At 36.1% G+C, this 12,427-nt stretch overlaps 1 protein-coding gene and 1 pseudogene across 8 annotated transcripts in view; both read left to right on the forward strand.

Annotated features, from left to right (window-relative positions):
- The window catches only part of ATG10 (autophagy related 10), a 259,495-nt gene that overhangs the window by 94,879 nt on the left and 152,189 nt on the right, over positions 1 to 12,427 (forward strand). The gene's annotated exons all lie outside the window — the stretch shown is intronic.
- On the forward strand, positions 208 to 7,053 carry LOC125935798 (transcription factor BTF3-like; annotated as a pseudogene).

The raw sequence follows: 12,427 nt of genomic DNA on the forward strand, positions 1-12,427 counted from the left end.
AGTAAAATATTAAAGTATTTAGAAAGTCTTTTTTACAGTTGCTTAAATTAGGTGAAAAGATTTATCGAAAGATCTAGGACCATCTCCAATTACAACAAAATATTTGCCCAAAGAAGTCTCAAGAGAACTTACAACAGATTCATTCTGCAAGAATTTTAACCTCCGCAACAAGGTAGCCATCTTTAAAACCTAAACCCAAACTAGAAACTTGAATCATTTTCTTCATTTAATTTAAAAATACATTTCAAATAATTTCCCATGATAGTGGCTCCATTTTAATAGTTGAAGATGCCAGACTTATATGGTGTAAAATAATAGGCATATTTCTACTCTAGTAGATTTATTTTTCCTTAACTATCATTCATGTTGCTCACAAAACCAAACAAACCAATCTTGTAAAATTGGGATGGTGTTTATTATACCCTGTTCACAGTAGTGTGGGCCTAGGAGAAAATTGGTGTATGGATCTGGAGAACTAGAAGGAAGAGAATTGACATTTTAACACTGGTTTAACAAAACAAAACAAAAACCCATAAGGTTACCATATGGAAATGAATCAATTGTTCCTCTAAAGAAATCTTGTTTCCCACTGTGACATTCAGTGTAGATTCTGCAGTAGTTTTATTGTCTCATTCAAGATGTTCAGGAAAGTTGTCTTTCAGCCCAGGCTCTCAGAAGCTAAGTCCAGGTATGATGAAGGAGCGTGAGGCAGGCTGAGGGGCAAAATACAGGCTGGCACAGCCACTGCCACCAGTACCCCCTCAGGTGGAATATGTGTGATATTCCTCAAACACTCCTGGCTACCCAAGAATAAAGGAAAGGGGTTTAAGTGCTTGCCATGGTAATGTAGAAACAAAGACAAATGAAAAATTAAATTCCCTTACTGCCTACAGCCCACTGATAAGTCCTTGAAACCCAGCAGAGTGACCTCCCTCTAGGAGATCAGCTGCCTCAAAGATGACAGTTTGCTAGGGGCAAAAGAGAACCTTAGCTCAACCTTATCCCAACCTTGAGGATCCTGTAAGTCTACTTCCTTTATCTCAGCTGCCCCAGGATATATGCTAGCAATCATACTCTAAGCTTATGCCCCGCCCCCCCCCCCATATACATCTAAAGGGTTTCACGACTGAGGTTTTATCAAATGGTAAAAAATGGTGTTTCCCTAGCAACAGTTAGCCCCTCAAGGTCCTGGAAACCTTGCTTCCAAAATTCCTTAGAGACTTAACTCTATCCCTGACCCCCTCCCAACCTGAGGTTTGTAATGAGTTACCCATCATGACCCCACTGCAGCTCTTCCTGCCCACAGGTCCTGTCCCCCTGCTTTAATAAAATCACTTTTTTGCACCAAAGACATCTTCAAGAATTCTTTCTTGGCCATCAGCTCTTTACCCCATGAACCCCATCACTCCAGAACTTCATCAGGTAAAGGCATTAAATACTTTTAGTTTAGGTTAATTAATTAGTTTTGAGACAGAAGAATGAAACATTTAGTCTCTCCTTAGGTTTAGTATTTTAATATCTAAAGAAATAGAATATATGGTAATAGTGAACTTAATTTATTTTTATTGAGCTCAGCCTTTTCTTTTTAATTATTTGTTAATGTTAGTTTTAACATTGTGCAGATCAAGAGATCATTGTTTCTAGACTTCCATACTTGATTACCTAAAGACAAAGCTGTTAGCTAATGGGATCAATGAAAAGTTTTCAGGTCCTTTAAGAATTGAATAAGATTTATTGAAACAGTCCTAGTCAGCTGCAAGAACAATATGAGTTAATAAGAACTGAATAGATAGTTCTCTTTTAAATGGTCCCCAATAAGCCACCCTGACCAAATTGCATGGAACTTTGTTCAGCCTACCCACAACACATAGACTTGTTGACAGCATTGAAATAAAACAGAAAAATGAATCTATAAGAGCAATAAAGCAGCATTACATTTTGAATTTAATTTAATTTAAATTTAAGTAGGGACTTAAAACTGACCTGAACCATGACCAAAAACTAGACAAAACAATACTAATTTGTAGATCTTCTTTCCCTCACCAAAAGGAAAATAAAAAGCTATCTGAGTAGTGGTTCAAACTGCAACCTACCTAGATTTATATTTTCTTAGATTACTCATTGGAAAAACACCATAAAAACAAGAAAAATCTAAATGATTTGTCAGCCAACCTCAATATGTTATTTAATTGGAAAAAAAAGTATAACTTCCCAGAGAAAAGAGTGGATGCAGTTTGTCCTCTATTTCATGGTAGTGTAATAAATTTAAAAAGTATTTTAATTGCTACCAATATTTAATAATTACTTTAAAAACAGTAAGTGCTTACATATATTGAGTAATTTCAGTTAAGATGAAATGTATTTAAGGGATAGTGGTGTAATTATTAATTGATAAAGTATTATAATTCACTATGTATGTTTCTCTTTTAATCAGAAATAATAAGTGTATATTTAAATATCATTTATGTATATTCTTTTTCTATAAGTGGAATGACATTTATAGATATAGGAACCTTTAATTTACAATGACTGAGACTACATCAAATTAATGATTAGTGACAGTAGAGTAAATATGTAATGTTTTACATTGTGTGTGTTGGACTATACCTCTTATTCAGAAAATAGTGGTGTATCTCTTTTAAAGTCAATAACGGTAATCATAAACAAGATAATTCCATCAGCACAAGTCAGTCTTACTCTGCATATATTAATTTAGCACAGTATTGCACTTAATAAATTATCATTAATCATAAATACATTTTCACATGTGCATATTTAAGTTTTTTAATGTTTGCTTCTTGGTTTTTCTGTAGGGCTAAGGTATAAGACACTCATTTCAAATCTAAGAAGCCGCATAATCAGTCTTTTGAAGCCCACTGCAATCAATATCTATGCAAATGGGGTAGTTATGGAATTTACACTGCTTTGTCAATCAATCACTAGTCAAGTCCCCCCCTACACTCAATATACTCATAGATTTTTTTCTTTTTTAAGGAGAAAACTTTTTTTCTTTTTAAAGAAAGAGACTTCCTTTTATTTGTTATATAAACAAGTGCTACAGCTTTTCCTGCCTCTACCTCTTCATACTTACCTGCCAGCACAGTGAGTCAGCCCATGCTGCCAGTCTCTTTCTATGTGGTGGTGGTCAGGCTCCAGGCTTCCTGAGCGCCACCTGTGGCCTCCTATGGCCCTGTCTTTGAGTCTGAGTTCTTGAAAGAAGGAATGGACCTTTGGGACTCAGCTGGTTGGACCAGCCTCCCTAGAGTATTGATCATTTGCTGCTTGTCCACTGGCAGAGAAGTCTTCAGTGGATCACTGCAGGGCTCTTTCTTTCACCTTGATTATGTCAAGTTCTTCCCAAGGACTTGGTGGGGACATAGAAACCTTGCTAACTAAATAAGCAGAAGATGGAAACTGAGAAGGATAGTTAATTGGGTGGAATTTCAAAATTGGGGTTCAAGGTTTATTTGCATTGCATGGAGTAATGGACTGTAAGAAGAAATGTAATAAGGAGAAATCTGAAGTTTTACACTTAGATTAAAGAGAAAAAACAAATTACTAAACATATACAAAGTAGGGAAAGTCTGGTTAATAGTACTTGCAGTGAAAAACAAAACAAAGTAAAAACTAGATCTTTTTTTGGCTACCTATAACCACGGTATGAATCTTTAGTCTTGAGGACTGCTGAAGAAGCTAATGCATCTTATGTCTTATAAAGACAACAAAGGAAGTTAATAATCCATCTGTTTTCTGTTGGTCAGCTCACATCTGGTGGATGCATTGAGTTCTGTTCTGAAACTTTTAAGAATAAGTCTGAAAAACTTGAACCTTTATAGAAGAGGGTAACTTAGATGATGAGGAAGCTGAAAGTGTTAAAAGTTTAAAGTAGGGAGAATGTAGGTAGAATGTGATGTTACTCTTCAAATACTGAAAACATATCTGCAGACTCAGTATGTGAGTAGGAATTAAGTTCCTAACTAAGTTCTGGGTTATGAGTATACACACACAGGGTTATTCCCTTGTGTAAGTGAAGTCTGGGGATGGATAGTCCAGGGCTAGAGCAACCCTTCCACAAAGTCATTGAGGACTATGACTCTGATATCTTCACTGAATGATTATTTCCATCTTCAGGATCACCTCATGGTAAACCACGGGAACTCCTGCAGTCACATCCCTATTCCAGACAGCAAGAAGATGATGAGTATGGTGTGGGGGAAAGCCACACCTTCTTTCTTTTAAGAAACCCTCTCAGAATTTGCACTGACATTTTTTTGGCAACTTAGTCTTATGGCCACACCTGGCTGCCATGGAGGCAGAATAAAAGCAGTAGGTAGCAGTAGGAGGCTTAAAAAGGACAAATTTTACTAAATATAGAGAAGAATTTCCTAATAGTTTTGTGTGCCCCAAATTGAATGGGCTTTTTTAGAGATACCAATGTAACTGTTGTTGAACATTCAAAAACAAACTAGAAAATTGCCTATCAGGGATGTTTTAGGGAGACACATGATAGGTACAGTTCCTTCTGATACGATGTGCCAGGATTATTTCAATATATGTGTGCACAGGCCATACTGACTTTTAGTTTAACTTTTCTTATGAGAGATTTTGATAAAATTAGATTTTTACTTACTACATCTCAATAATGACAAATATTCCTTAAAGTAAATACTACACAAGTCTTGTTTTCATGTTTTTCAGAAGCCAGCATTTTCTTTTAATGGAAAGCACTAGTGAAATAGTATTCTGTGGACACATAATGACCCCACACACTTAGCAATCTTTCTGATGCTTGAAGTTTTATGCCTTATGAATTTTCTTACTGATTTGTTTGCTATAGGAAGTATTGATCAATTGATTAAAGCAGACTTCATTCAATATAGCTATAGGACAGATACATTTGTATCACAAGATACAAGATATAAGATTTGTAACACATGAAATGTATAGTATCTTTCATTTTGTGGTGGATTTTTATTTTCCTTTGGTATTTGAATTGTGTGAATTTCTTTAGAAAATATTAAGATATTAATGTGGTAGGTGTTTTGGATTTGTATTCACAATTGTATAATTAAGAGATCTAACATATTAAAGTTATGAGTTTTGTAATTTTAAACGATACTACCCTGTCTGCACCATAAGTCTGTGGGAGGTAGACTGAAAACACTCTACTAGTATGTCTAGGCTCATGCTCATTCTCGCTGACACAGATAATATTGAGAAGTTAGACACAATAGTTACTGGATGCCTACTCCATTAGAAACAGAAGGAGAAAATCTATTGCTTGCCAGATTAGAAAAATGTCATATAAAAAAGAAACTCTGGCTCTAGTATCCTCTTGTGTCCCCATATGTGTGTATCTAATCTCAGCTGGTCCACCTGAGAATCCCCCCTGCACCCCGAGTGCAAACATCCCCTGCACGCGGTCCCATTTCTGTTCCAACAAGATGAAAGAAGCTGTCATGAAGTAGAAGAAACTCACTGAACTGCAAGCACAAGTGCGCATTGGTGGGAAGGGAACTGCTCACGCAAAGAAGAAGGTGTCTCCTAGAACAGCTACAGCAGATGATAAAAAAAAAAATTCAGTTCTCCTTAAAGAAGTTGGGGGTAAACGATATCTCTGGTATTGAAGAAGTGAATATGTTCACAGACCAAGGAACAGGGGTCCGCTTTAAGAACCCTAAAGTTCAGGCATCCCTGGCAGCGAAAACTTTCACCATTACAGGTCACGCTGAGAAAAAGCAGCTGACAGAAATGCTACCCAGTTTCTTGAACCAACTTGGTGCAGACGGTCTGACTAGTTTAAGACTGGCTGAAGCTCTGCCCACACAGTGTGTGGATGGAAAGGTACCGCTTGCTACCGGAGAGGAGGGCGATGATGACGTTCCAGATCTTGTGGAAAACTTGGATGAAGCTTCCAAGAATGAAGCAAATGAATAGAGGCACTTTCTGAAGTGACTTGAAGAAGTTACGGGAAGCTGCTGTTTTATAGTTTGACTGCTTTTTAAAACTTTTGTTCATGGATCTGATAAAATCTAGTTCTCTAATATTTTTAAGCCCAAGTCTCTTGGACACTGCAGCTCTTTTCAGTTTTTGCTTATACACAAATCATTCTTTGCAGTAAACTGAAGAAACCTGAGAATAAAGTTTGAAACAAGGTTAGTAAAGTTCTCTGCCTAGCAAAAAAAAAAAAAAAAAAAAAAAAAAGAAAGAAAGAAAGAAAGAAAGAAAAGAAAAGAAAACAAGAAAGAAACTTTGTTTCCAAGATTCCAAACAGGTTAATCAAATGCTATTAACAGTACTCTGGTAGACATTGTTAGATTGTGGTCTTTTAGAGACTTAAATGGATTTTCCAGAATATAAACACACTGCCCACACTTGGCCTATCTACACATATTTTCAAGGCATAGTTTTGATTGTTTATATCTGTGTCTGTATCTGTACCTATTCATTTTAGTTATAGTGAATAATTTTGGAAAGCATTTTGCTTCAACTTAGCGTTCATATGGTTCAAGGCATAGGACAGGGTTGCGGGGAGCTCTTAGGGAGACGGTCCTCCACAGTGCCTAACTGATGCCCTTTCATGATATGTGTTAGATGGTGTACAGCTCAGCTCTGCTTCAGGAAAGCAACTATTGGATCCCAGCTGTTTGGTCCTCCTATTTCTTGGCTTCTAGGCCTTATCTCACGCTCAATTTGAAAACTTTTCATTTGAGGGATCCTAATTTGATCCTCAGATGAAATCCTTAACTCATATGATAGGCACTGTGTTGAACTGACTTGCGCCATGCCTTCTAAAGATCATGACTTGTTGGGGCGCCTGGGTGGCTCGGTTGGTTAAGCATCCGACTTCGGCTCAGGTCATGATCTCACGGTCCGTGAGTTCGAGCCCCGCGTCAGGCTCTGTGCTGACAGCTCAGAGCCTGGAGCCTGTTTCAGATTCTGTGTCTCCCTCTCTCTCTGCCCCTCCCCTGTTCATGCTCTGTCTCTCTCTGTCTCAAAAATAAATAAACGTTAAAATTAAAAAAAAAAAAAAAGATCATGACTTGTGTTGCAGGGAGAAAGATTAAATTAAAATGGAGGGATTGATTACTTTTGCCACTTTCCTTGTTTCTTCCCAACTCCTCCCAAAGAAAAAAGGACGGAGCTTTTCCACCACTTGTTTTTTCTAAAAGCTTGCACAAATAACTAACTCATCAGGCCTCAAGTTCTTTATCTGCAGACAAGGATAATAATATCTGTTATGTAAGGATTATGGCAATTAAATTTAGTAAACATCTTCTGAGCTCTTTCTGTATCCTTGGTCTAGTAAATGTTAACATAATTTCTTTGTAAACCTTTTAGCACAGTATCTGGTACATGGAGATCAACAAGTATGATTCCCTTTGCATTCTAAAATGAGGTCCTAATATAACAGGGACCCCATTGAGTCCATAGTCCCAGCCCTTATCCCATGAACCTCTCAGTTTATCTATCACATGCTGTGTTTAGGGGATTGGGATTGAGTCTTACATAAATGTGCCTGCCCCTTTCTTTTTCTTTTTCTACCACATATCTGTGGCTTGTTAATAGGTCCATTCCTCAGCTTGTCTCTCTTGTCCTGCTTCCTCCTAAAAGATTCATCTTTCTTTTAGAAATCCATACTAAACTACAGTGCATGTATGTATGCCTGGGGTGGGCTTCAGTGACTCCCCAGTTGCTTCTGCCTACAGGTTTTGGTTTGTTTTGTTTAAAGCTCAATGAGTGTTCATCACAAAGTGATCATACCTATGTATCCAATACCCAGATAAAGAAACAGAACACAGGACCCCCCCTCTTGACACTTTCAGTCACTGCTTGCTGTCTAATCGTTACACTAATCTGACTTCTACACTAGACTCATTTTGCCTCTTTTGTTTGTTTGTTTGTTTGTTTGTTCTTCTAAGGATTTTATTTTTACATAGTCTCTACACCCAACATGGGACCTAAACTTACAACTCTGAGGTCATGAGTCTCATGCTCCACTTACTGAGACAGCCAGGTGCCCTTGTCTCTTTTTTCTTACCATTATATAAATATATCACATAGTGCATATTGTATCTGTCTTATTTTGTTCAACAACATGTTTTTAGATAATACTAAAATATTTTCTATTGGTTTTGGATCTAACTTTGTACATTTACAAAATATCAAGATAAAAAATAAAAGTAACCTGTTTTGCTGTATAATATTCAGGAAACTGATTTAACATTTGATTTTGCAGTCAAACTAAATAGTGATGTAAATTGACCAGTTATATACTAGTTTTGGCTGCCATATTGAGATTAGCTAAAGGCAATAGAATAGAGTTACAATTTAAAACCAATAGTTTTTGGGATGCCTGGGTGGCTCAGTTGGTAGAGCATCCAACTCTTTGATCCCAGGGTTGTGAGTTCAAGCCCCACATTGGGCTTGGAGCCTAGTTAAAAAAAAACAACTGATGTTTTTTTTCTTAAACACCATTATTTTCTTAAATTCACTTTTAAGCAAGAGTCTAAGGAAGTATACTTTTAGAGGCCTGCTGGTCTTAAACGGGAGATAGAACTTAAGTTTTATCACTGAAGTTCTATGTGAAATTATAGTGAATCATCATTAATAAAATCTTTTGTTATTATTTTCCATAGGAAAAACATTTAGGATATAAAGTTATATTTGTTTATGTGTATTTTTATTTCAAAATATGTAGTATTTATTGATGTAGGTGTTATGAAATAAATGTGACATAACATGAGTTGATTGTTATCAGTTTATACTGCGTCCATGGAGTCTAGAAGGGACTGAATTATTATGATGAACACCTTATAATATCAGTGTTTGATGTCACACACTTGCACATAATGACATCAACACAGCTGGAGCCTGATAAATGGCCTTCCTTGACATTTTCTCTGCAGAAAATGTCAGTAATTTCATTCAGGAATGAAATTTTCTCTACAGAAATGTTCACAAGTTGTTCAGTAGTTTACTGCACTGCTATTGGCTAATAGGGTAAATGGATTACCATAAGGAATGAAAGAAGCGTAACGTTTATTGGATATTACTGTTTCTAGTTTACAACAAACCACATCATGTTTCCTCTGTTCATTCAACATTGAATATATATTATGTTAAATGAAAATGAATCACATATTCTGAATATTTTTCTTCTACACTTCAGAATGCTTTTTAAGATATTGTCTAACTGCCAGCTAATTTACAGCTCTGAAACCTTGTTGTATCATTTCTGAATAGAGCATTCAATAATTTAAAGTGAAATAAATCACCGTATGATGAATTGCTGATAAATCTTTTGGGTTGTAAGGGTTTCTTTGCTATAGCCTTATATGTAATTGTACATTTTAGCAGGGATGCCCTCTGAACATTAGAGGACATATTCATGAGCTGAATTTCCAAAAACAAATCTAATGATTTGACAGCCCTGCTCAAAAGACAGCAGCTCAGCATTTTAGAACTTGCCATGCATTGGATGACAGAGTCACAGTGAGCCTGGGAATATCCTCTGTGCTCTGACCTTCTGCTTCTTCCTCTAGGCCTGGCTGCTGTTGTCCTGAGGCACTAACAGGATGGTACCCACTCACCAACCAGTCTCTTATCTCTGCAATCCCAGTGAGGGTGGGGGTAAATGTTGTGTATCCCAGTACAAGAATGCTGTCAGTAGTACACTGTCATGGCTAAAACCCTTGTTCTTGTTCACATGGAGATTTCTTAAGGAAAAATAATTTCCAAGCTCTGTAAAATAGCTTAAAAATACTATTTTGACATTCTCATAGCTGATTTCAACAAAATTCTTACTGCCTAAATGTTATGAATGGAATAAATATTTTCATAAATTCATTGAAAGTAAGTATAAGCAGATCGAAATATATTGACTATTTTTTTCTATTGGGCTTCTTCTGACTAGACTTTTAATATTGCTGCTTTTAATATTAACTTCATTTCACTTTTATGGATAATCAAGAATGTGCATGAAACCTTAATTTCCAACACAGAAGGATAATTGCTCAGTGATCATTTACTTTCTTTAAAACATAACTGAATATAAACTAGGATAGAAACTAAGAAAAAGAGCTATTTTTAAACATGGATGGCATTGAAATGGTGTGTGAGATCAAATGGCATAAGAAAAATGCACTCACCTTTTTTTTTTTTTTTTTTCTGCCTTATACCTGTAACTTAAAGTGGACCTAGGATCTAGTTCATTTGTTTAGTCACAGAATCACAAGTAGTATCTTTCTGGTCACTAGTAGTCTAACCCTTACTTGAAAGGTTGGGAAATGGAGCCTACCATGTTAAGTGGCTTGCTTTGTAACAGAGGTAGCTCCAGCATTGATGCAACTCAATTACATAAATCCACTGCTGTGTCCCTCACCTATGGTTTACTATTATCCTTTGTTCAACAACAAGGGTGAGGTCTCATTTAACATGTTTTAGATTAAAGAGATTTTATAGTAACCTTAAGCACAGGAAACACGAATTTATTAGAAAAGACACTAGCCTTTAGCAGAGATGTCTCTGCTAGTTTCAGGTTAATCTTTCTGGGACACCAGTTCTAAATCATTTTTTAAAACAGTTGACCGCCATAAGCTGTATCACAGCTCTTATGCCACGTATATGCCAAAACAACTGAACTGTGGTATGTGAATAAACATGCCTTGACCCCAAACTGATTTTCTTACCACTCTTTCTATGAGCAAGCAGAAGACCATTTAAAGTTAGAAAAGTGGAGGAAAATAGAGAAGTAACAAAGGGCAATTTGAGCAGTATGTGCACTACAGTATCCGTGGGACCCTTCTCCAACTTCATGTGATAGCGTGCAGTATAGAAAAGGTTCTTTCAGCAAGTGTTTAGAAAAGTATGTTCCAAAAGATCTGCATAACATTAGTGTAACCAAGTGTTCCTCTATGTGGCTTCCTGTTTTGGAATTAAATGCCTTCAGGGTACTCAGAATAACTCTGTTTAGAAACACAGGGAGAATTTAACCTTTTATGCTCCTCATCGGTTCTTAAAAACTATATATTAATTACTTTGTTTCTCAATAGTTTCAGCTAAATTTGGAAATTGTTTATACATAAAGTAGGTTGTTTAGTTAAAAAACAAAGGTATGAACAGGAATTCTGGCAGTAATTATTACCACTCAAATCGTAAAATCGGTTTGGTCTCTTTTTAAACAATTTTCTTAGACCAACTTTTTGGCAGATAGGGTTATTTCCAAATGAACTCAATTAAAAATTTCAACTGTGGTTATTTGTAGGAGGTATATACTGGGAGCAGATGAACTGAATCTGTGTTTACTTCTTTGTAGTGTTATTGTTCAACATTCTTAGCTTGCTGCAAAGCCAGCAGAGGGAGCACCAAACAATCTTTTTGTTTAGCTTGAAGCTTTAATGATGTATTTTTAAATTTTTTTCGCCATTTTCATTAAAAAAGATATGTACACCTAATCATTTACTGATTACACATTTTCACTATATAATATAGTTTTAACTTTCTACATGCTTCTAATTCTTTGAATTTAAACGACTTAAAGGAGCCTTATTTGTGCATTTCCATTCTACACACGTTCATTAAATGCATAATAAACTGTATTAGACTCGACAAGCAACGGAGTCAAAGGCGAATATGCCATAGTCTCGGTCCTTCAGGAATTTATAACCTAGTTGAAGAGAGAATTATAAAGATCTTTCTATTTACAAGGTTAAAAATATGGGCCACTTATCTTGATGAAGATCAGTGGAGATATTATTGAGAAGGTGATATCTGAATTGGACCTTGAAGGAGAGGTTTCCTAAAATGGAAATTCTAGACTGGAGGGAACAGTATAAACGCAGGGTGTATTTGGGGAAAGGAAGTTATAGTGTTGTGTCTTGATAGAACATGGGGGAAGAGGGGGTGTACTGGGAGATAAGGTCAGAAAGCTAAGGTGGGGTCAGATAAAGGAGCACTATGAAATCTATATAGAGTTTTGGGTTTATTCTTTTGGCAAAGGAGAACAAATTGCAGACCATTAAAAGGAAGCAAATGATGTTTTAATAAAATAATCCTTCATTCAGGGTAAAAGGTTGCCTGGAGAACTGAGAGATTAAAATTGAACATTTTTGTGCAAGATCAGATGAGATATTATACCAGCTTAGATAATAATAATGCTTTTCATGTGTTTGTATAGATATCATACATGTTTGTGTGTGTGCACATGTGTTTCTATAGCCATCTATGTATATATGTGTGTGTGTATTCACACACATATAGTATATACAATAGCACTGTTCCTAAGGTTGGAGATAACTTGATATTTCAGAGTTATCCTGTGATTTAAAGATTTGTACTAAAAATATGTTAGTCAGTGTATGCAAGGTCTCAAAGCAAATTCAGGGCAAAGCTTGTACTCAAACGCTTTGTCTTTTGAGTCCAGACC

Source organism: Panthera uncia, assembly GCF_023721935.1.
Source record: "Panthera uncia isolate 11264 chromosome A1 unlocalized genomic scaffold, Puncia_PCG_1.0 HiC_scaffold_17, whole genome shotgun sequence".
NCBI lineage: Eukaryota > Metazoa > Chordata > Mammalia > Carnivora > Felidae > Panthera > Panthera uncia.